The sequence below is a fragment of the Hylobates moloch genome, unplaced genomic scaffold (assembly GCF_009828535.3).
Source record: "Hylobates moloch isolate HMO894 unplaced genomic scaffold, HMol_V3 SCAFFOLD_4, whole genome shotgun sequence".
NCBI lineage: Eukaryota > Metazoa > Chordata > Mammalia > Primates > Hylobatidae > Hylobates > Hylobates moloch.
In genome coordinates this window covers 117,534,188-117,560,545 of record NW_026652279.1, presented here as the reverse complement: position 1 = coordinate 117,560,545, position 26,358 = coordinate 117,534,188, and the positions used below count along the sequence as shown (strand labels likewise).

The 26,358-nt window shown below is 33.5% G+C and overlaps 1 pseudogene; it reads left to right on the top strand.

Annotated features, from left to right (window-relative positions):
• The first annotated feature begins 236 nt into the window (after window positions 1–236).
• The window catches only part of LOC116467491 (hepatocyte nuclear factor 4-gamma-like), a 154,421-nt pseudogene continuing 128,299 nt past the window's right edge, over window positions 237–26,358 (top strand).

Sequence of the window (26,358 nt, the reverse complement as noted above, 5' to 3'; positions counted from 1 at the left end):
GTGCACAGAGTGCAAGAGTTGAGGCTTGGGTGCCTCCACTTAGATTTTAGAGGACATATGCAAAAGCTTGGGTGTCCAGGCAGAAGCCTGCTGAAGGGGCAGAGCCCTCGTGGAGAACCTCTAAAAGGCAGCGTAGAGGGAAAATGTGGAGTTGGAGCCCCCACACAGAGTCCCCACTGGGCCATGGCCTAGTGGGGCTGTGAGAAGAGGGCCACTGTCCTCCAGACCCAAGAATGATGGATCTTTTGACAGTTTGCACCCATGTGCCTGGAAAAGCCACAGGAACTCAGTGTCATCCCTTGAGAGAAGCCATGGAGGCTGAGCCCTGCAGAGCTATAAAGAGTGAGCTGCCCAAAGATTTGGAAGCCTACTCATTGCATCGATATGACCTGGGTATGGGGCATGATGTCAAAAGAGATTACTTTGGACTTTTAACATTAAATGACTACCTTGCTGGGTTTCAGGCTTGCATGAGTGCTTTAGCCTCTTTCTTTTGGCCAATTTCTCTCTTTTGGAAGGTTCGTACTTATCCAGTGCCTGTATCCCCTTGTATCTTGGAAGTAACTAACTTTTTTATTTATTTATTTATTTCTATTTTTTAAAAATTTTACAGGCTCATAGGCAGAAGGGACTATCCTTGCCTCAGATGAGACTTTTGACTATGGACTTGAGAGTTAATGCCATAATGAGGTAAGATTTGGGGGGACTATTAAGAAGGCATGATTGTATTTCAAAATGTGAGAAAGGAGATTTGGGAGAGAACAGGGGCTGAATAATATGGTTTGGATTTGAGTCCCAACCCAAATCTTATGTAGAAATGTAATCCCCAATGCTAGAAGTGGAGCCTGGTGGGAGGTGATTGGATCATGGTGGTTTCTTACAGTTTAGCACCATCCCTCTAGTGCTGTTCTTGTGACAGTTATCATGAGATCTGATTGTTTAAAAGTGTGTAGCACCTCCCCACTCCATCTCTTTTTCCTGCTTCGGCCATGTAAGAGGAGCCTGCTTCCCCTTTGCCTTCTGCCATAATTGTACGTTTCCTGAGGCCTTCTCAGAAACCAAGAAAATGCCGGAGTCGTACTTCCTGTAAAGTCTGTGGGTCTGTGAGCCACTTAAACCTTTTTTCTTCATAAACAATCTGGTCTCAGGTGTTTCTTTATAGCAATGCAAGAACGGAGTAATACATCTGTCTAATGGAACTCCTAAAATTGGCAGCAAACATATATTGTAGTGTGTAAACTAAATTAATGGGTTATGTTCTATGTGAAAATCATCAAACAATGCTTATAATTTATGCACTTTTCTGTATGTGTATATTATATATTAATTATATTAGTATGCTAGAACTGCCATAACAAAGCACCATAGACCAGTAATTTATTTTCTTTAACTACTGGAGGTTGAAAGTCCCAGATCAAGATACCAGCAAGATTTATTTCTTCTGAGATCTCTATCCTTGACTTACAGATGGGCATTGTCTCACTTTGTCCTCAAATGGCCTTTGCTCTGTGAATGCACATCTTTGGTATCTCTTCTTATAAAGATACCAGTCATACAGGGCTCCACCCTTAAGACATCATTTAACTTCAACTGCCTTCTTAAAAGTACCTTTGCCTGGCCAGACACAGTGGCTCATACTTGCAATCCCAGCAATTTGGGAGGTCAAGGCGGGAGGATCACCTGAGGTCAGGTGTTCGAGAACAGCCTGATCAACATGGGGAAACCCCGTCTCTACTAAAAATACAAAAATTAGCCGGGCATGGTGGTGTGTGCCTGTATTCCCAGCTATTCAGGAGGCTGAGACAAGAGAATTGCTTGAACCTGGGAGGCGGGGGTTGCACTGAGCTGAGATCATGCCACTGCACTACAGCCTGGGTGACAGAGCAAGACTCCGTCTCAAAAACAAAAACAAAACAAAACAAACAAACAAAGTATCTTTGCCTATCTCCAAATGAGAACATCACCAAATCAATTTTGGGGATACCATTTAGCCTATAACACCAATAAAAATATAACAAAAATGAAAGAAAAATAAAGAAACAACATCTAAAATCTGAAATATATCTTACATGGCAATCATCTACCCTCACTCCTTCCTTTGCTACCCTTGTATTTCCATTACACATCTCAGTATAACAGATTTTAGTAGCCTCTTCCTTCCTTGCTTCTATGTCTGCATCAACCATATTGTGCATCTGCCATTAATCTAGCATCATTTCTCCTGTTATCATTGGGAAGAGTTGGGAATGTTTATTCTCAAAACTTTAAGCAAAATATTGAAAATATAATTATATTTGGATTTTATTGAGAACAAGAAGCTTCCCTTTGCCTTAAAGAAATAAAATTGCATTAAGAAATGTATCAAATCCTATTTTTTTTCAAACCACTTTCAAATGTAGATCATATTTGGAAACTCAAGTAAAAATGTAGCATCATGTTAATTAATACATACTTGCTATGGAAGTAATTAGTAAGTAATTTAAGTGGCAGGAACTTTATAAGCCTAAACAATTTTAAAGATCAAATTAGAAAATGATTCTTAAGAGTAAATATTGCTTTTAATGACTAAATGTGTTATAAATCTGAATTGTACTTAAATATGTTTGTGCTAGGACTTAGTTATTTTACCAGTATTCCACACTATCCAATTCTGTTGCTGAATAATACACAGGAGCAGTGCCTGACCTGGGATTGTACAGTTGGTTCTTGGAACTTGGCAAAGAATTTTAGAAATTTTAGATACCCATGATAACAACTTTGAAGTTGGATGAACTATAATCCTTGAATGAAATCAATGTCACATTCAAGATTTTCAATACAAATCATACACAATACATTTTAAAAGTATACCCAAAGTAAAGGACTGAAATACATAGCAACTAATCCAGCCCCAGGGGAGTATGAACAGCTGGCTTATTTTTCACTGCTCATAAGCCTTTGAATTTAGCTGTACTGTTTACTGCATTTAAACATGTAGTGCTTATAATATCCTTAATAAGGAAAACAGGATTGCTTTCATAAGCACAAACTCTTAGTTACATCATATGAAACACATAAATAATAATATTAAATACACTCAGCTATTCAATAATATGGAATACCTTGCAAATTATGTTATATGCTAAAAACATGATACTTTGAATATCTGTCATTTTTCTTGTACAACTGTATTCTACATCTATTTTTCTATTTGGTAGCTAAAATTAGAATAAAGGCATGCCCTGAATATAGCATACATAAAAATGTGTTACATTTACTCTAAACTAGTCAAATGGAAGAAACTCATTTGATAGTTTTACATGTCAGTTCAATTTTCTGAGTTACAGAAAATAGGACAATTTACAGATTATTCTGTAAGCCTAACGCACATGCTTATGTATACTGTAATAAAGTTAAAAGGCTATAAACTGTGTCTTAACCAAATAATTTTATATAGAGAGATGTTGACATATGTATACAATCCTTCAGAAGGTAGACATAAATATTTGGTGTATTTACTGATTTCTTTATTGATTTAATAGTGAAGTTAATAGTAAATGCTTAAAAAATTCTAATTTCTTCTGTTTTATTTTTTAAACTGCTTTGTTAAGACATAATTAACATATCATCATACAATTCACCCATTTAAAGTGTACAATCTAATGATTTTTAGTATGTTCGCAGAGTTGTGCAACCATCACCACACTCAATTTTAGTACATTTTCACCTCCCAAGAAACTCCCTAACGTTGGCAGTCATTCCCAGTTTCTCCCCTATTCCTCATCTATCCTTTGTCCCCCACCCCACATATTTGCTATGAAAGTAATTAGTAAGAAATTTAAGTGGCAGAAACTTTATTAAGCCTAAACAATTTTAAAGATCAAATTAGAAAAGAATTATTAAAAGTAAATATTGCTTTTAATTACTAAATGTGTTATAAATCTGAATTGTACTTAAATATGTTTGTGCTAGGACTTAGTTATTTTACCAATATTCCACACTATCCAATTCTGTTGTTGAATAGTACACAAGAGCAGTGCCTGATCTGGGATTATACTGTTGGTTCTTGGAACTTGGCAAAGAATTTTAGAAATTTTAGATACCCATGATAACAACTTTGAAGTTGGATAAACTATAATCCTTGAATGAAATCAATGTCACATTCAAGATTTTCAATACAAATCATACGAAATACATTTTAAAAGTATACCCAAAGTAAAGGACTGAAATACATAGCAACTAATCCAGCCCCAGGAAGCCACTTATTTATTTCTGTCTCTATATATTTGCCTATTCTAAACTTGTTTTCCTCCTATATAACTGTAATTATACATGCTTGGAGAAAATCAAACATCTCCACCTCTCTCACTCCCCACCCAACCACCTCAGCCTCTGGTAACCACCATTTTACTCCACCCTTCTATGAGATCAGTGTTTTAAGATTCCACATGTAAGAGAGGTCTTGTGGTATTTTTCTTTCTGCACCTAAATTATTTTACTCAAAATATATTTTCCATGTTGATCCACATTTGTCACAAATGACAGGATTACATTCTAATTATGTTTAAGTAGTATTCCAGTATGTATATATACCACATTTATTTCCATTCCTCTGTTCATGGACACTTCTGTTGACGCCATATCTTAGCTATTGTGAATAGTTCTGCAATAGACATGAGAGTGCAGATAGTGCAGGAGCAGATAGCTCCTCAACATACTTATTTCATTTCCTTTGGATACATACTCAGTAGCAAAATTTTTAGATCATATGGTAGTTGACCTTTTAATATTTTGAAGAAATTCCACAATGTTTTAAATTATGGCTACACTAAGTTACTTACATTCCCATCAAGAGTGTATAAGGATTCTCTTTTCTTCACATCCTCACCAATACTTGTTCTCTTCTGTTTTTTTGATAATGACCATTCTAACAGGTGTGAAGTGATGTCTCATTATGGTTTTGATTTGTATTTTTATAATTATTAGTGATGTTAAGCATTTTCTTCAAATACCTGTTGGTCATTTGTATGTCTTCTCTGAGGAATGCCTATATGGGTCTTTTGCCTATTTTGTAATATGGCTAATTGTTTCCTTGTCAGTGGGTTGTTTGAGTTTCTTGTATATTTTGAATATTAACTCCTTATAAGATGCATTAGGTGATTTCTCTAAATCTGTAGATTTTCTCCTTACTCCATTTATTGTTTCCTTTGCTGTGCAAAAACTTTTTAGTTTGAGGTAATCCCGTTTATATTTTGGCTTTTGTTGCCTATGCTTTTCAGGTCATTTTCAAAAAAAAAAAATCACTGGCAAGACTAGTGTTATGGATGTTTTTATCCCTAAGATTTCCTCCTGTAGTTCCACAGTTTCAGGTCTAACATTTAAATTAGGTTCAACATGAAATTCAAACATTTATTGAATTGGTTTAGAATTAATTTTTGTATATGGTTTGAGTCACAGTTTAGCTTCCTTCTGCATGTGTATATCCCGTTTTCCTAATATCTTTTACAGAAGATATTTCCCTTTCTTCGTTATGTGTTTTCAGCACCTTTGTCAAAAACCAGTTAGTTTTAAACGCAAGGATTTATATTGTAACTCTATTCTGTTCCATTGGGCTGTTTGTCTGCTTTTATGCCAGTACCATGCTGTTTTGCTTATTACAGCTTTGAAGTATACTTAGGAGCCAGGTAGGGTGATACCTTCAGCTTTGTTTTTGTTTATGATTGCTTTAGCTGTTTGGGCCTTTTATGGGTTCCATACAAATTTTAAGATTTTTTTTGTGAATAATGTCATTAGTATTTACATAAGGATTGCATTTAACTTATAAATTGCTTTGGGTAGTATGGTATGAATATTTTAACAATATTCATTCCTCTAACACATGAACGTGAGGTAGCTTCCCTCTCCTTTGTAGCTTCCTCACTTCCTTTTATCAACGTTTTATAGTTTTGAGTGTTGAGATTTTTACTTACTTGGTTAAATTTATTACTAAATATTTTAATTTTTGTAGCTATTGGGAATGGGATTAATTTTTGATTTCTTTTACAGATAGTTCAATTTTGGCATATGAAAACACTAGTAATTTCATATGTTAACCTTGTACCTTGCAACGCTACTAAATTTGTTTATTAGAGCTAACAGATTTTTTGTGAAGTCCTTAAAGTTTTCTACATATAAAATCCTATCATGTGCAAACAGAAACAATTTAAGTTTATCCTTTCTAATTTTGATACCTTTTATTTTTTTCTCTTACTTAATTGTTCTGGCCAGGACATCAAGTACTATGTTGAGTAGAAGTGATAAAAAAAATAGGTATCTTTATCTTGTTTTGGATCTTAGAAAAAAAACCTTTCAGTTTCCTCATTCAGTATGATGTTAGTTATGGGTTGTCATATATGGCCTTTATTATATTAAGGTACATTCTTTCTATACTTTCGGTAAAAGTTTTTATTATGAAGGGATGCTGAATTTTCTCAAATACTTTTTCTGCAATTATTGAAATGATTGTATAACTTTTGTAATTCATTCTGTTAATGTGATATATAATATTTATTGCTTTGTATATGTTGAACCATTCTTGCATCCCTGGGATTAATTGCACTTGATTATGGCAAATGATATTTTTAACATGCTATTGAATTCAGTTTGCTAGTATTTTGTTAAGAATATGTGCATCTATGTTCATCAGGAATATTGCCCTGTATTATCCTTTTTATATTGTGTCCTTGTGTAGTTTTAGTATCAGGGTGATGCATGCCTTGCAGAATGGGGTTGGAAGGATTCCCCCCTCCCTCCTTAATTTTTTTAAATAGTTATAGAAAAATTGGTATTAGGTTTTTTTTAACATTTTATAAAATTCGGCAATGAATCCATCAGTTTCTGTACTCTTCATTGATGAGAGACTTTTATCACTGATTCAATTTTCTCACTCATATTGGTCTGTTCAGGTTTTCTGTTTATTCATGGTTTAATCTTGGCAGATTGTATGCATCCAGGAGTTTATTCATTCATTCTAAGTTATCCAATATGCTGGCATATAATTGTTCATAACAGTATTTTATGAACGTTTGTAAATCTGTGCTATCATTTTTAATGTCTCCTTTTTCTTACCTGATTTTTTTGAGTCTCCTCCCTTTTTTTCTTAATCTAGCTAAAGGTTTGTCAATTTTGCTTATCTTTATAAAAAACCAATTCTTCTTTTTTTAATTATTTGTAATGTTTTTACAGTCTATTTCATTTATTTCACCTCTAATGTTTATTATTTTCTTCCTTCTATAAATTTGGGGTTGAGTTTGTTTTTGTTTTTCCAATTCCTTGAGATACAACATTAGGTTTTTTACTTGAGATCTTTCTGTTTTGTTTTCTCTTCAATTTGTATAAATTTGTGGCATACATGTGCATAGTTGCGGAGTTGTCAAGTCAGGGCTCTTTTAATATATCAATCACTTGAGTAATGTACATTGTACCCATTAAGTAATTCCCCATTATCCACCATCATGACAACTCCTTCAGCCTTCTGAGACTCCCTTGTCCATTATTCTACTCTCTACATCCATGTGTACACACTGGTTAACTCTGGCTTATGAATGGGAACATGTAATATTTGTCTTTCTTTTTTCTTTTTTTTGAGACAGTCTCACTCGCTCAGACTAGAATGCAGTGGCCCAATCTCGGCTTACCACAACCTCCGCCTCCAGGACTCAAGGGATTCTCCCGCCTCAGCCTCCCAAGTAGCTGGAATTACAGGAGCATGCCACTACCACCCGGCTAATTTTTGTATTTCTAGTAGAGACGAGGTTTCACCATGTTGGCCAGGCTGGTCTAGAACTCCTGACCTCAAATGATCCACCCATATTTGTCTTTCTGTTACTGACTTGTTTCACTTAAGATAATGGTCATTTGTTCTATCCACGTTGCTGCAAAAGACATGATTTTATTATTTCTTATGACTGAATAGTATTCTATTGTGTATATACACCACATTTTTTAAAATTCAATCATTCATTGATGGACACTAACACTGATTCCATAACTTTGCTAATACTGCTATAAACTTCCCTTTTAGAACTGCTTTTGCTGTATCCTGCAGGTTTGGAACTGTGACGTGTCTTTCCTATTTGTCTCAATAATTTTAAATTTCTCTTTTAATTTCTTCATTAAATCATTGGTTATTCAGAAGTATATTGTTTAATTTTGAAGTATTTGTAAAGTTTCTGAGGTTCTTCCTGTTGTTGATTACTATTTTTATACCATTGTGGTCATAAAAGAGATTTTATATTATTTCCACCTTTTCAAATTTGTTAAGATTTGTTTTGTGGCATGTTATATAATCTATGTTGCAGAATATTTTATTGTTCCATGTATAGTTGAGAAGAATGTGTATTCTGCAGTTGTTGGAATGCTCTATATGTGTCCATTAGGTCCATTTGTTCTAAAGTGCAGTTTAAATTTGATATTTATTTGTTGATTTTCTATCTGGATGATATTTCCATTGCTAAAAGTGAAGCCTTGAAGTCTTCAACTATAATTGTATTGCTTTCTATCTCTCCCATTAGATCTAATAATATTTGCTTTACATATTGGGGAGCTGTGTTGTTGGATGCAGGTATATTTACAACTTTTATATCCTCTAACTGAATTAACCTATTTACAATTATATAATGACCTTTTCTGTCCTTTTTTTTTAACAGATTTTTACTTAAAGTCTATTTTTTCTATTGTAAGTATAGCTATTTCTATTGTCCTTTTGTTTCCATTTTCATGGAATATCTTGAATATCTTTGTCCATCCTTTCACTTTCAGTCTACTTGTGTACTAACAGTTGTAAACTGTACTAACAGTTTCAGTCTACTTGTGTACTAACAGAGCGGAATAAGTGGTAAGCACCTCAGTAGGCCATCTTGTTGATGTCACCTTCTGAAGTTTTTAAAACTATATACATTCACTAAACTGATGTAAATATTAATTTGATAAAGTTTACTGGGCACTTTCTACAGAGCTGTAATTGCCAAGTCCTTGTTATATGTAACGGTCGGCAAACTATGGCTTATGGACCAAATCTGGCCTGTCATGTAGGTTTTCTTGTTGTTGTTTGTTTTTTTTATTTTATTTTATTTGTTTATTTATTTTTGAGACAGAGTCTTGCTCTATCATCCAGGCTGGAGTGCAGTGGCCCCGTCTCAGCTCACTGCAGCCTCCACCACCTGGGTTCCAATGAGTCTCTTGCCTCAGCCTCAGGGGTAGCTGGGATTACAGGCGTGTGCCACCATGCGCAGCTATTTTTTGTATTTTTAGTAGAGACGGGATTTCACCGTGTTGGCCAGGCTGGTCTCGAACTCCTGATCTCAGGTGATCTGCCCTCCTTAGCCTCCCAGAGTGCTAGGATTACAGGTGTGAGCCACTGCTCCCAGCCTGTTTTTTGTTTGGTTTGGTTTTGTTTTGTTTTGTTTTGAGATGGAGTCTCCCTTTGTCACGCCCAGGCTGTTGTGCAGTGGCGCAATCTCAGCTCATCGCGACCTCCACCTCCCAGATTCAAGCTATTCTCCCGCCTCAGTCTCCCAGGCAGCTGAGATTACAGGTGCCCACCACGAAGCCTGGGTAATTTTTTTTTTTTTTTGTATTTTTATCAGAGACTGGGTTTTACCGTATTTGCCAGGCTGGTCTCTAACTCCCCACCTCAGGTGATCTGCCCACCTTGGCCTCCCAAAGTGCTGGGATTACAGGCATGAGCCACTGTGCCTGGCCCATGTGTGTTTAGAAATAAAGATTTTGGAACACACTGCTCATTCATTTCTTTCTTATGATTCTCTAAAATTCCAGAATTACAATAGTTGTAGTAGATATTGCATGATCAGCAAAATAAAAATATTTACTATGTGTCTGTTTACCAGGAAAGGTTTGTTAAACCTTCATGTAGAGGATTTTGTATGCATGTAAAAAAGGTAAGGTACTAGCTACGGTTTTTATGATATCCAAATAATGTCAATAATAAGTGATACCAAAGTCACAGGTTCTCTTTACCTTTCTCAGTATCTTTACATGCAATCAGGGGGATAGAGCACTGGCAATTCTTAGGCAATTTTTGTGTGAATCAGAAGAAACATTATGTGTAAGCATCCTAGTGCTAATATTAGCACACATTTAAATATTTTATAGATATTTATAAAGAAATTGAGCTAAAACCTATCTAGTAACATGCACTGAGCACATATCAAATGCAAATCAGTCGAGTGCTTATACAAACGTGAAAAAGAGATATTATGAGTTTCATTTACTATCTTACTTAAAATATAGCAATAAAAACCATAATAAATTTAACAACTGAGTCAACTCTTCATAGTCTGAATAGTCTTAAAAATTAGACTTTACTTTTATATCCTGCTCTGGTCAGGTCTCTTGTTTTTAAATTCACAGCTCCACTCCTTCCTATCTGTAAGGTTTTGCTCAGCTTAGGATCTTTAGCATGCTAACAGAGTGGTAGTGATGAAAATATGTGATCATATTAATTGGTGGGAAGAGGTTGGATTCTGGATATAGAGTTCGTCCTTTATATTCACAGGTTCCACATCCACTAATCTGACTAACCGAAGATCATAATGTTTTTTTAATCCAGAAAATTCTTTGTTTTTTTTCTGGAATGTTCTGTGTTTTTGAGCCTATGATGGTTATATAGGTACTGAACAAGTAAAGACTTTTCTTTTCCTTGTCATTATTTTCTAAACAATAGAGTTTATCAATTATATTTTCTTATTTTGTTATTTTAGATAAATACCCAGTATTGAGGTTGCTGGATGATATGGTAGTTCTGTTTTTAGTTTTTATCTCAATTATTGTAAGTAATCCAGAGATTGCTTAACATATACAGGAGGTTGTGCATAGGTGATTTGCATATATTATACTATTTATATAATGGACTAGAGCACCCATGAATTTTAGTATCCACAGGGTTTCTGAAACCAAGCCCCTGTGGAGACCAAGGAATGACTGTATTTCTAAGGTAAAGTCAATACAGTTTACTGACTCATAATGTGAAATGTGAGAGGAAAAGAGTCAAGGATAATTTATATATTCACTGTTTTTCCTGAAAATCTAAGATGATAGAGCAGCTATTGATTGACATGGCAAAGAATGTGTGGGATCAATTTTAAAGGAATAGATCAGGAGTTTATTTTCAAACACGTTAACACTAACTGCTTAAACTTTAGGTGATTTTATGTCCTAGGTACTTAACGCCTTAAAGTACATGGGCAAATAACACCTAGACTTTTCTCAAATAAATGTCTGCATAAGTGCATTTAAACAGGACAGGAAAGGTAGGATGACAGAAAGGTGCTTATTTTCCCACACCTTAAAAAAAGTCATGAAAATAAATATCAGAAGCAAAATTAAACATATGTGATAGTTTCATGATGCCTCAGTTTTCTATATTAGAACATAAACTAATTTGAATATTTCCTGAGAATATCAGAATGACAGTAAAATGATGTATATTAGAATAAATTGCTTTTATTATATGTGTAGAGACATGAGATGAATATTTCTGGAAATGCATACATAAATTTAAATATATTTTCAAAACAGTAAGTATGTAGCGTTTTCCACTATTTCACTATCGTATTTTAAGTCAATTTGATTTCCCAACTGAATGAGCATTCTCACACCCTTTTACTCATGCAATGAAGAGGTGAAAGGACTGTAATTTATGGTTACATTGTGTAGTTTTCACTGGGAGAAGGAAAGGTGTTATATAGAAATGTGTACATTTTTTATTTCCTTAAAATTTCATCTCAGTCACCTTCAATGAATATTATTCGTTCCATATTACTGTTTTTTTGGACTAAATTAGAAGACTGTAAAGCTGCATTAGGTTTTTCATAAATGGTAAAACAAAACTTCCTTTAAAATAAAATTAAATCAACAAATCAGAGTTCAAGGAAAGTAATAGAAAAGAAGGGTCTGTTCTTTCAGGTTAAATAATAAACTAACGCATTATCTTAAGGAACAAAGTGTTCCAATAAATATTATTTGAAATGAAAGTTTACAAGCTATCCATTTGCAACTTAAATATAATCTGAAGTAATAAAATCAGTGGGATTGTATGTTTATTACCATCAGGCTAGAAATAGAAGAGAATATCTCCCATGAAAAAACTTCTCAGAAAAGCATCACAAACTTCAATTCCTGTCTGGTAGGTGATCACTTAATATATTTAAATTTTAGATTATAATCTCAAAAACAAAACAGAACAAAACTATCCCCTGACCAGGCAAAAGTAAGAAAATGTACACAAAGAACTGTAAAACTTCTATCATTTTATTTGGGCATAAACTGGAGTCTAGAATTATGAGTATTTTGTCATGGTCATTGGACAAAATTATTTGGTTTATAAATACACTTTTTTCATATTTAAAGCACTCAAGTCCAGAAAACGTTCAGTTTCTAATAGGATAATATTGTGAGAGAGAGACAGAGTCCTAGAAGCAGCAAACTGTGGGTCTGTTGTACTGTTACTACCTCTCCAAACTCTCAATTCTTACATTCATATAATCCACTGATTCTTGGCCTTCTCTACCTCAGCAGTCCTCAAGCTTTTTGGCACCAGGGACCAATTTTGGGGAAAACAATTTGAAACTATTCCACCTCGGATCATCAACCATTAGTTAGATCTCATCAGGAGCGTGCAACCTAGCTCCCTCACATGCGCAGTTCACAATAGCGTTGTTGGCACTTCAGTGAGAATCTAATGCTGCTGCTGATCTGACAGGAGGCAGAGCTCAGGAAATAATACTCTCTTATCGGACACTCACCTCCCGCAGTGGCACCCATTTCCTAACAGGTCATAGACCAGTACCCGTGTGTCACAGGGCTTAGGGGCCCCTGCTCTATCTCAACACTTCCAGGCAGCTACAAACCAATGATTACCAAATAGTTATGTAATTCCACCTGAAAACATAAATATTTTAACATATGGCAATTTGACATCATAATAAAATGCACAAAACAATATTAAAATATATTGTATTATAAAATTTTTGCATTTTGCCACATAAAAATAATATATTTCTTATATTAATGGTAATCTAATAATTATTTGCCTCAAATTGTTTATTTATGTCTATTTTTAATTTGCAGACTTGACAGCTGTTCAGGATTGTATTTTTTAGGATTATTAAATATTCTAAAGTTTTAATTTACACTAATGCAAAAATGTACCTTTGATAAGAAAGTAATAAATATATTAAAATGGGTAGAAAATTAATTTTAAAATAAATTTTAGGGCAAGTGGAAGTTGAAGACACTTTTTTCACTTTTGCCTGAATTTTGTTTAGTTTTAGATTTCCCAAAGAAAACAAAATAATTAATCTGCTGCTTACTTTCTCCAATAATTAGCCAAGATTCATAGGTCACAGTATTTTTACTCACCTTAAAACAAAAATATCTACACTGTGATTTTGTGGCCAGAATACTCTTTATTCTGCTAATTTGACAGAAATAAATTATTTATCTGTAATAATAGAATAGTAAAATATAATAGCATTTCATTTATTAAAAAATCCAACTATCTGGAAATCTCCACATCATAGAGTTAACAATTATAAATATCATTTAAAAGGCTTAATGTGCTCTAACATAGTAAAGGTATTTCTCCTTATTTGTTTTTTATTGTTTTGTTTTTGCATAGCCAACCTCAACTTATTTTGTAGTTTGAAGATATTTTGTTATCGGAAGTATTATATGTCATATATGATCCATAAATGGCAAAAAAAATTGTTCTTTTAAAATTCTTTCCCTGCCAAATCTCATTTGTGTGTTGTAAGTCACAAAATAAGAGTTTTTTTAAATTTTTTTTCCATGATTCTTCATGTTTTTGCTCTTGTGTTTCATTTGTTGGTTTCTGTTGGAGGTGTAAATGTTTTTCTCTGTTTGATATGCTTTCTGATAACTGAATGTTTGGAAAATTAATAATCAATAACCTATAAATAATTTCAACAATTTATTGAATAATTGAAATGAAAATTGATCTTACTTTCAAACATTTGTTTTGTAAATTATTTTTTTGCACAAAGAAGTAAAATTCCCCATTGCTTTTTGGTGGATAATTTTAGTGATTTAATTATGTTCACAGGAATATTTCAAAGGATCAATTTTACAAAAAATGTTTAAAAAGAACCTTTCATCTATCTGTTTTTGTGGTTTATATAGAGTTCACCTATAATAAAATTAATAATGTTTTATTATTGCAATCAAAGATAAACACTTCTTTTTTATCATTCTGTGGTTAATAACAATATATTTCACAAATGTTACATAATTATGAGCAGTTATTTTATACCATGTTGTTTCATTGTTCTTCACAAACCCACAAGAAAATATCAAGATATTTCACCTTCTTAATTTTATTAGAAACAAAAGTGCTTATTGTGAAAAAGAGAATTCAAATATTACAGTGCAAATACATCATTTGTGTTTACAAATACATCATTTGTGTTTACCAGTATATGTGACTGAGTTGCAGTTTAAAAAAGTCCATTTCCATTATTAGTGACAAAATATAAAAGTATACTTATAGAAAATAGTCAAAGTAGTGTTATATTTGTTTTCAAATAGTAAAATGGTATAATTGTACTGACACTTTCCATCAAGACAATCTAATAAGTATCCAATCGTTTATCCTATAAGTAGGTTTATATATATATATGTATACGTATTATATATATTCTTTCTTTCACATGTTGTGATGCTTATTTTAATGTGTCACCTTGGCTAGGCTACAGTATTCAGTTATTCAACTGAACACCAATATAGGTGTTGCTCTGAAAATATTTTGCGGATGTGTCTAACATTTATCGTTAGGTGACTTTGAGTGAACAAGATTAACCTTGATAATCTGGGTTGGCCTCATCTAATCAATTGAAAGACCTTAAGAGCAAAAACTGAGGTTTCCCTGAGGAAGAAGTTATGCAAGCTGACTGCAGCTTTAGCTCCTAACCCAGAGTTTCCAGTTTTCCAGTCTGTGGCTGGCCCACCCCACAGATTTGCCTAAATGGACCCCAACAATTGTATAAAATAATTTCTTGAAAAAAACCTCGCAACTCTCTCTCTCACTTTCTCTACAAACACGCACACACACACACACACACACACACACACACACACACACAAAATGTTAGTTTAGTATAACCCAAACTGATACACATGTTTTCTACCCTTATTTGGTAATAATTAGAAAAATGCAATCTGTCAGTCATCATTTCTTTATGATTCTGATGGCTGAAAAAAGTGTTTTAATATGGCACAGACAGGAACCAAGCTCATAAAAGTCACAACTAAAATCATGCAAACTCATTTGTAAATGTTTGTATGCATTGGGAGCTAGTAAGCTATGTCTTCATTAAATGAAACAAATAAGTCAATTATTCATATAAATAATGTTCCCCTATATTTTAATTACCAAATCCAATTTAAAAATTCACTTCAGTGATTTGGAGATGGAACAATAAAAATACTTAACACAGAATGGAGATATTAAGTAGTTTTACCGCAAACATTGCAAAAAGATTTTTCTTATCTAATTATCAACCTGTAAAAACATATTATTGTAAATAATTACAAATTAAAACTGTATCTGTTCTTTACATCCTCAATTTATTATAATACTGTGTGTTAGTTGTATATAATACCTACTATCTTGATAATGTTTAATTATAAGACAACAAAGTAGGAGGTAGAATTATCAACTTTGGGTTATATAATTCTTTAAAATAAATGAATGTAAGATGTCTGCTGGTCATCAGTTACATAATCAGCAAATATAAACATTCAACTACATAACAAAATTAAAATATGTTATAAAATTTACTATGTTTTTCATCCATATATTAGATTACAATATTGCTTCTTCTTGATTTCTTGATCATTATAGAAACCCATAGGAGGCCAAATTATTACAGATTGAATGGAATGAAATAGAATTATACTTCCCTTGGTAAGTATTTAAACACGGTAACAAACTAACAAAATAGTTATTCTCAGACAATACCTTTTGCTGTCTTCACATATCACAATACATTTTTAATTACAGACATACATTATTGACTCTGAAGAGATAATTCCACATATGAAAGTATTCAAGAAAACTAAAATATATAATGGGAAGTTTGTATGTAAGAAAAAGTACAATAACTGATTATAGAAATTTTACTTCAGTTTTTGGGGAAAAAATCAGATATTACCCAGTATTTAGGCATTTTAAGATAGTTTATATTAGTATGATGACTCTTTAAATGGTTCTGTTTCCATTGGCCATAATATACATGATGATGATGAAATCTCACTCTCAATCATGAATCATTTTTTTCCTTTTAATAAAATTAATGAGGAAAATACTTATGGTGATATCTAATATTAATAAATACAACTAGTATAACATGTATATATTGCAGTACAAGATAGTGAAAACATATCCAATGCAGTAATAGAGTAGTATTACTACATTATATATACATACATACATATAATTCCATATATATTATATATAATGTGTATATATATATGTAATGTTATATTTGCAAATAATGGAAATACGACAAAGAGTTGATTTTAAAAGGTCTAAAGAGCATTCTTAATTATGAAACTAAAGATTCTGGAGAGTAGAAAATAATTTTGATCCTTAAATTTTCTTTCATGTTTAGAAAGCATGTTGAAAAACCTTAGATTATCTAATTTTTATGTCAGAATTATATCCTACCTCCAACAGACTTTCTTCCTTAAATTATTTAAATAATATTTTACTTTCTGGATATTCATGTGTGTTTTTACCATCATTGTAAGATAGCTATCTCCAGCATTAAGTGAAATTTTGCAACCTTTCTTTTTGCAGTTTTTATTTATTCAATAAATATTTCTTAAAGGACTACCATGTCTGAGGGAATATTTCTAGAAAAGCAGTGATGAAAAATTTAAAGTGCTTATTCCTATTCAGCTTAAGTTTTTGTAGAAATCTGTAAGAACTAATAATCAATGAACCAACTGATCAATAATCTAAAATGGTGGCAAGTGCATCATGGTAAGAGAATAAGAGAGTTACTAAACAAGTGGAGGCATATTTACTCTAGAAGGGGAGATTTGTGAAAATCTTCACCAAAGAAGAGATATGTGACCTGTAAGATTGGATATAGCATAAATATGTCTTTTAGATCAAGAGAAGAATATTTTGAAAAAGGGAAACATCATGTGCTTGCCACAATCATTTTGTTGCTTTTGCGGCTAATACTTTCATTTCTTCTTTGACCTTGATTTTAATGCATATCCACTGAGTCACAATTATACAGTTTGAAATAATTAATAAAGTGTTGAAAAAGAAACTATTATACAATAGTTACACTTTATACTTTTTTATGATATTATGACACTAAATATATCAATATATTTTTCATCATGTGAAAAATAAAAGACTCTTGAAAGGATGGCACACCGATTTCTAAATTAATTTCTTATTGTACCCCTAAAGAGACAGAATGGTCATAGCAGCTTGTTTCTTTAAGGTTAACAGCAGACTCTTTCAAAATAGTCAGCTATGACAGAATCTTAAGCAATGCAAAGTACTCATAAGAGTGACAGCCTGTCTGCTTTTCTATGTTCTATTGGTTGCAAGAAATTCACAGTGTCCACCTTCACTCAAGATGAGGGTGCTGAACAAAGGAGTGAATCATCAGAGTTATATCCTAGCACCTTTTATTTCCTCGTCAATCATGTAAATTCATTCATTCTTTAATTTTGCGAAAAAAGTTAGCTTTTGTTAAATTTAAGCAGAGAATCTATAGCTATCTCATATTGCATTTCATATTTTCAAGTGCTTAAATTTTTCATAGGTAAATATTTTTTAACGTATAATCAATATCTATAGTCAGGATATTTTCTTATTTCATCAGATGAACTTAATCACTTGTTGTTTTCTGTCTTCCATTATTTAAAGATAGGATATTACAAAGACACTGTGTGTTCATGTGTGTTTATACACATATTTGTGTATATATACATTCTATTTCCTTTTGCTATACATTTTTCTTTTGTTTATCATCAACATTGTAACAGAAAGGGTTGAAATTAACTTACAAAGATATTCAAATATAAAAGATTAATTGCCACATTTACTACCAGCTGAAGTTCTCACAAGTTGGAAGTCACCCCAATTTGTGTATCAGCAGTGCTTAGTGCGCAGACAGCATTGAAGGTTTATTTGTTGAACTGAACTACAAAGACAAAAGGTAAGTGAGATTTTCTTTCAAAAGTTTAAAAGGATGAAATACTGTTTATTTGGGCACACTATATTCTCACTGATTAGAATGCTGGATAAGCAATTTTAAGTAAGAAGAAAATTTGTTTACTCATAAATCATTTGTCTTATGTTTTCACGAGTGTGGTGTGTGTTTTTAAATGACAGGAAACCAGTGTTTCTCAAAATGTAGTTTGTTCTTTAAACCTACATCACTAAATGTACTTAATCAGAAACATCATGGTTTGGCATATAGAAGCTGGCACTACAACAAATTTACAATCTTCCAAATGATTAATGTAAACAATATTTTGAAGGACATTTATGGGACTAAATTATATGCACTGCACAAACTATGTCATATAAATAAAATTGATTTTCATTATTCTCACTATATTGACAGGGGCAGAAAATCTACATTGAAGACATGGTCTGAGGAAAGGGAGAAAAGACATAACTATTGATTCTGTGCTCAACATTCCCAACATGGTATGACTCTACAGTGCATAACATTCTTAAACCAGACTAATTTATAATGACGTAAAAGAATATAATTAAAATTCACACTGCTTTATCTACATACAAAAACTAGAAGATGCATTTCTTACCATTCTAGTTAATAATGTTTGCTGGGGGATATGTTAAAAGACACTATTGTCAATGAGTCTTTCATTTTTAGCTGTCACCAAAAATAAAAAAAAAAAGTGAATAAAATAATATGTATATTTCTAAAATGTACACTGACATTTCATATTGAATCTATTATGATGGTCTATTTAATACTTCATTTTTCTCAAAACATGTTTATATTCTAGAATTAAATGTCACACAATAGCTCTTCTGGAAGTCTTTTACTGAGTAACTTGTAAACAAGCTAAGTTTATCTGAAATTGAACATCTCTGAAATTTAGGTAGAAGAAGCAGCCAGCTTTCAACATAGCAAAAAAGCAACATAGCTTTATCTGTTATTAATATGTGGGCTTTATTTACCAAAATAGCAATTTTCATTGTATTTTATATCTGCGTGTCTGTGTGATGAAGATTAATGTTAGCATATAGATTAGAATTAGATTTTCAGTTTGGTGTAGAAAAAAAAACCTTAAAGTTTTCTAATGAAAATTTACAAAGGCATTACAAAGAAACCTTCATAGGTATGTCCTGTCCTCTGATAGATACCATTCAGATTTAATATGTTTTAAATAAAGACTCAGGAGTTGGCTTCTGCGACATTCTTCCTTTTGTGGTATGAAACTCTTAAGTGGGATATTCAGCCAATGGCATTAAACTTTGTGCTTGTATTGTTAAGACATTGAAATATTCTTTACTCATTGATATCAGACACTGTCTTTAGTCTCTTGAGTGCCTCTTCTGCTACTCTATCTGTCCTATTTTCTAATAACTCTATCTGTCCTATTTTCTGATAACCTCCCAGTTTTCCCCATGATCCATTAACATTTGAGCCGTCAGAGAATCCCCATGACTGTATTTCAGAAGTTCTGACGACTCAGTACTTCAGGCTTCATTCATTTTAAATGACAAAAGTCAATGCAATTATTTTCTTAAATTTTAGGCTACTTTGACTATCCAGGGAGACCTAAGACAGCCAACTTCATTTCCAAGGACCCTACCCTCAGAGCTTGGGCAGCCCACTTTCGACATTGGTAAAGAAGAACATTTATAAATACTACCTTTCTTCTTCAATTTCCCTAGTCAGAGCAGGCTCAGATGCCAGCAACAATGATGGAATCCCTTTAGGCAAATACCTAACACTAGGTATTTAACAATACCTTGTTAAACTTACGCTAATTTTAATTTTTTAAAAAACTTTTGCTTGTGCAAATAAATTATTATTAGATCATTTATTCTGTTACAATATAATCTTTACCTCCCTTTCATTTCCATCATGTCTTTTTATACTTTTTTTTTTTTTTGAGATGGAGTCTCACTCTGTCACCCAGACTGGAGTGCAGTCATGCAATCTTGGCTCACTGCAACCTCCACCTCCTGGGTTCAAGTGATTCTCCTACCTCAGCCTCCCCAGTAAGCGAGATTACAGGCATGTGCCACTTATTCCTGGCTAATTTGGTATTTTTAGTAGAGGTGAGATTTTGCCATGTTGGCTGGGCTGGTTTCAAACTCCTGACCTCAAGTGATCCACCCACTTCAGCCTCTCGAAGTGCTGGGATTACAGGCGTGAGCCACCATGCCCGCCCTTCCTTTTATACTTCTTCATCTTTGAACTCAATACCTTATATCTTCCCTAATTTGTTGTGTATATATCTGATTCTGCTCTTGGATTGTAAGTCTCTCTAGAACAGATGAACTTTAATTATAATTTCACTAAAGCTATAGCTCTTAGATGCTCAGCATATGCTTTCAGAATAAAAATAAACTAATTGAATAATTGTGTCTTTAACACTGGGTAAATATAATGTCTCACTTTTAAGTATTTTAATTTTAAAAACTGCAATTGAATTCCCAAATCTCTCTACTATGTGCTGCTACATTGACCAAGATAGAAGCATATGGATATATTTTCAAAATGCATCATTCATTATGAGGTTATATTTACAGCAATTCAACAATGTGACGGGCTTCTTACTCTCTTCAGCTTCTTGTTGATTTTTATTAGCTAATGTGACATTCAAAAATCAGAACGCAATATCAAAGAAATAGACCAAGGAGAAAGAATCAAATGTATCAAAAAAGAAGAATCTTGTTAATTGAATTGCATTTCCATCCTCTTGTTGTGTGATTTAATTAGAGTTTGAGTACTAGTTCAGAAATCTTAGATGCTACACAAGCAAACATTTATATTACAATTTAGACTACAATTTATTATCATAAAAATTTCATTATTTTCAACAGTGGTCTACTTTTTTCACATTTTATCTTACTTTATATGGATCCTTTGTGATTGGCACTTGCCCATAATCTGGACTACTAGGGAGGTTGAGGCAGGAAGATTGCTTGAGCCGAGGAGTTCAAGGCCAGCCTGGACAACACAGTGAAAATCCATTTAAAAAAATTAAAAATTATCAAATTGAATCTACAGTGATCACAAGTACATGATATTAATTAGATTAAAATTACATTCTGTCTTTAGTTGTTTGCATATGTAAAATCCCTATCATTTATACAATATTTTCTTTCTTGACTATTTTTAATGTGATGTAATTTGCCAAACTAAAATATGTGTGTGTTATGAATATACACACACATACACACATATATATACACATATTTATCTATATCTATATACATATATAATACACATATACAAATTTTTACCTATTTTAAATCTTTTAACTATAAGTAAGATATATTCTCATTTCATAAGTACATATTTATATAATTTTAATTAGGTAAAATTCAAATATCTGAGCAAAATATTTGTACTACCAAATGTAAATGGATATACTCTAATTCAATATACTTGCTAAATCAACTTTTTATGGAGGTAATTTGTTAAATAAACATAAATTTACCAAAGTCTTCTTATGTTCTTCGCATGGTGTTAGGCATGGATGATGTGTCCAGGAACAAGACAAATGTGGTACCTGCCCTGGTATTGTTTCTAATCCAGGAAGTTCTCTTTAATTTCAAGGCCTCCATCCAACTCAATTATTCAACAATTAGTAAGGATTATGTTAGATGCAAGGGATAGAACAGGGAATAAAGCAAGTAAATGTGCTATATTTCGTAAGTGTTGTAGTGTGAGAGGAGACAGAAAATAAATAATTACATTAGGTAGTATATTTAAAAGATAAACATGCTATGGGAAAAAAATGTAATAGAGTAAGTGGGGAGGATTATACCGACAGTCTTGTGATTTTAAAAGTAGTCAGATGAAACTACGCTGATTAGGTGAAAGATGAGCAAAAATGGAAGGAAATGAAGCAATGTGTCATGGGCATTTGGAAGAGTCAACAGCCAGTACAAAGACGGAGAGCCATGGGGAACCCTGGAGCACTGGAAAACTAGTGAAGCCCACCTAAACAGAAATGGATAATCAAGGAAGATGGTAGTATACAATAATGTCACAGACAGAAATTAACCCTACATATTATAGATTTTACAGACTATTTTATAGACTTTTATTTTACTCTAAGTAAAATGAGAAGATGACGTGGATGAACATACATTTATAAATGATAACTTTGGCAACTATGCTAAGAACTGACTGTAGCAAGAAAAGAATTTAGTAGGTAGACTAGTTAGCAGATCACTATAACTACTCAAGTTAAAGATAATAGCTTTTTCTAGGACAAAAACAGTGGTGGAAGTGGGAGGTAGATTCATCCTGCTATATTTTTCAAGGAAGAGTCAGGCAGATTTGTTGATATATTAGATTTAAAATGTGACAGAAAGAGAAGACCAGAGGCAATTTAAAGATGCTTAATCACAAACTGAAATGATGGAGCTACCACAGTCTAAGGTGGAGAAAAGGGAGCATGGAACAGGTTGACCTGCCTGATTGGAAATTTAGATTTTGACATCTTAATTTTGAGATAACCAAGCGACTAAAGTTGACACTTTTAACAATAAGAGATTTGGGGCACTGACCTACTAAATAGTTGAAAATTTGCGTTATTTTTGACTTTCCAAAAACTTAACTAATGATTGCGTACATTTGACCAGAAGCCTTACCAATAACAAATAGTAGATGGACACATATATTGTATGTTATGCATACTATATACTGTATACTTTCAAAAAAATTAAGCTGGAGCAAAGGAAATGTTACAAAAATCATAAGGAGGAAAAATATATTTGCAATTTATTAAGTAAAATGGATCATCACAAAGGTCTTCATTCTCATCATCTTCAAGTTAAATATGCTGAGGAGTAGGAAGAGACAGGGTTGGTCATACTGTCTCAGGAGTGACAGAGGGAGAAGGAAATTTATGTGTAAGTGGATACACATAGTTCAAACCTGTGCTGTTCAAGGATCAACTGCATATTGAATATTATCTGGGTAAACAAGGTGAATTTTAAGGGACAACTATGAGCCTAAGATATTTATTTTAGAGTCAGATAAATTTACCAAGTGAGTGAATGTGGCTGGAGAAGTCTATGATCTCAGATCAGAATCCTACTCCTGTGTTAAGCAAAGAGGCAGATAAAAAGGTGAGAATGAAGTAGAAAGGGGCAGGTACTAAGAAAAAAAAGAAGAGGAGCAAGAAAGTGTGGATTCTTGAAAGCAGGGCCAAGAAAGTGTTTCTAAAAGAGAGTGATAAAATATTAAATAATGTTTAGAAGGTGAGATGGTTAATATTGAGTGTCAACTTGATTGGATTGAGGGATGCAAAGTATTGTTTCTGGATGTGTCTGTAAGAGTGTTGCCAAAGGAGAATAACATTTGAGTCAGTGAACTGGGAGAGGTAGACCCACCCTCAGTCTGGGTGGGCACCACCTAATCAGCTGCCAGCATGGCTAGATAAAGCAGGCAGAAGAAGTTGTAAAGAGCAGGCTTGCTGAGTCTTCTGACCTTCATCTTTCTCCCTTGTTGGATGCTTCCTGCCGTTGGACATTGGACTCCAAGTTCTTCAGCTTTTGGACTCGTGCACTTACACCAGTGGTTTGCCACGACCTCTTGGGCCTTTGGCCACAGACTGAAGGCTACACTGTTGGCTTCCCTACTTTTGACGTTTTGAGACTCAGACTGGCTTCCTTAATCCTCAGCTTGTAGATGGTCAATTGTGGAACTTCACCTTGTGATCCTGTGAGTCAATACTCCTTAATAAATTCTCCTTCATATATGCATCTATCCTTTTAGTTCTGTCCCTCTAGAGAACCCTGACTAATAGAGAAGGCAAATGAGATGAAGACCATGAACAGAACATTGAACTTAGCATGTAGAAGTCAGTTCAGATTTTCACAAGAGCAATAAACCTGGAGTAGGATGAGTACAGAGCAATTCAGTGGTTTAGTAGAGAATGAGAGGAGGGAAATTAGAGAAAAGTGACAATTATTTTAAGGATTTGAAAAATGATGGGCCATTCTTCCCAATTCTGTACTCAATAGTAGGTAAACAACAGCTGTCTCACATATTCAAAACATATGAATATTAAGTGTGTAAACCTTTTTGGGAGCAACTGAGAATTTTGTGAGTAAAGTCTACAAAGTCATTTCATCTCAACCTCCACCACTTACATATTAAAAGATTGTGTGTCTTCACCTGGAGCTTCACTTACCTTTTAAAAACACAAAATTTTTTCAGCTAATATTGCATGTAGTCACATTTGTCAATATCTACCTACTTAATTCTCAGGATAAATTCTTTCACTGAGTTCCAGAATGACTCAGAATAAATGTTCCTATATTTCTTTTGTTGTTCTCATCCTCTTTACTGAGTTCCAGTTACACTTTGGAATCATTTTCTTTGAAGACTATTATCCAGTTAGCAGTAGAGGTGATTTTTTATTGGCTTTATCTCTATGGAAAGTTCATCATTGGACATCAATATGGTGTGAGTTATGGTTCTGTAATTTTTGTGTTTTTTTTTCTGAATGTTTTCCCTGTCTATATATTTTGAAAGAAACCTGGAATATGTGCCTGGATCTACATATACCCAGGGAATTGAACTTTATTATATGCATTTCAAAATACAATTAAAAAATTCTCCACTTGGAGAATTTAGAAAAGTATTTAAAACAGCATAATTACTTCAGAGGAAAGTGGAGGAAGAGGAGCAAAGAAACATGCATGTATATAATAGAATAGTGGTTAAGAATAAAACAACAATGGATTACAACAATTCTCAGAAAACACAAGAGGATTACCCAATGTCATATTTATGGTCATGAAATATATGACGTAAGTATATTTTATACATTTTAGTAAGGTAGATGTTATTGGCAAACACAATGAGATCAATTTTGTCTGACTGGTGGAGAGAAAAATATGCAGTAAAAAAAAGGTAATTAAAGAATAAACAGAGTTTAATTAGAGAAGTCAAATAGGCAGCTTTGAGGTAAACTTTGTATTAATATGTTTTCATACTGCTGACAGATTCATACCTGAGACTGAGCAATTTAAAAAAGACAGAGTTTTAATGGATTTAATTTGATTGTCTGGGGATGCTCGAAATCATGGTGGAAGGTGAAAGGCACATCTCACATGGTGGCAGACAAGAGAAGAGAACTTGTGCAGGGAAACTCCCATCTATAAAACCATCCGATCTCATGAACCATTCATTATCATGAGAATAGCATGGGAAAGACCCAATCCCATGATTCAATTACCTCCCACTGGGTCCCTCCCACAACACGTGGGAATTGTGGGAGCTACAATTCAAAATGAGATTTGGATGGGGACACCACCAAACTGTATCATTCCACCCCATCCCCTCCCAAATCTCATGTCCTCACATTTCAAAACAAATCATGCCTTCCCAACAGCCCCCCAAAGTCTTAACTGATTTCATCATTAACTGAAAAGTCCACAGTCCAAAGTCTCATTTGAGACAAGGCAATTATCTTCCACCTATAAGCCTGTAAAATCAAAAGCAAGTTAGTTTCTTCCTAGAGGCAATGGGGGTACAGGCATTGGGTAAATACAACCATTTCAAATGGGAGAAATTGGCCAAAACAAGGAGTTTGCAGGCCCCTTGCAAGTCTGGAATCCAGCAGGTCAGTCAAATCTTAAAGCTCCAAAATGATCTCCTTTGACCCCACATCTCACATCCCCATCACACTGATGCAAGAGGGTGGGTTCCCATGGTCTTAGGCAGTTCCATCCCTGTGGCTTTGCAAGGTACAACTTCCCTCCTGGCTGCTTTCATGAACTGGTATTGAGTGTCTGTGGCTTTTCTAGATGCATGGTGTAAGCTGTCAGTGGACCTACCTTTCTGGGGTCTGGAGGTTTAATGGACTCAGTTCTATGTAGCTGGGGGGGCCTCACAATCATGATAGAAGGAGAAAGGTATGTCTCACATGGTGGCAGACAAGAGAGGAGAACTTGTGCAGGGAAACTCCCCTTTATAAAACCTTCAGATCTCATGAGACTTATTCACTATCATGAGAATAGCATGGGAAAAACCTGCCCCTATGATTCAATTACCTCTCAGCAACTCCCTGCCACAACATGTGGGATTAGTAAGAGCT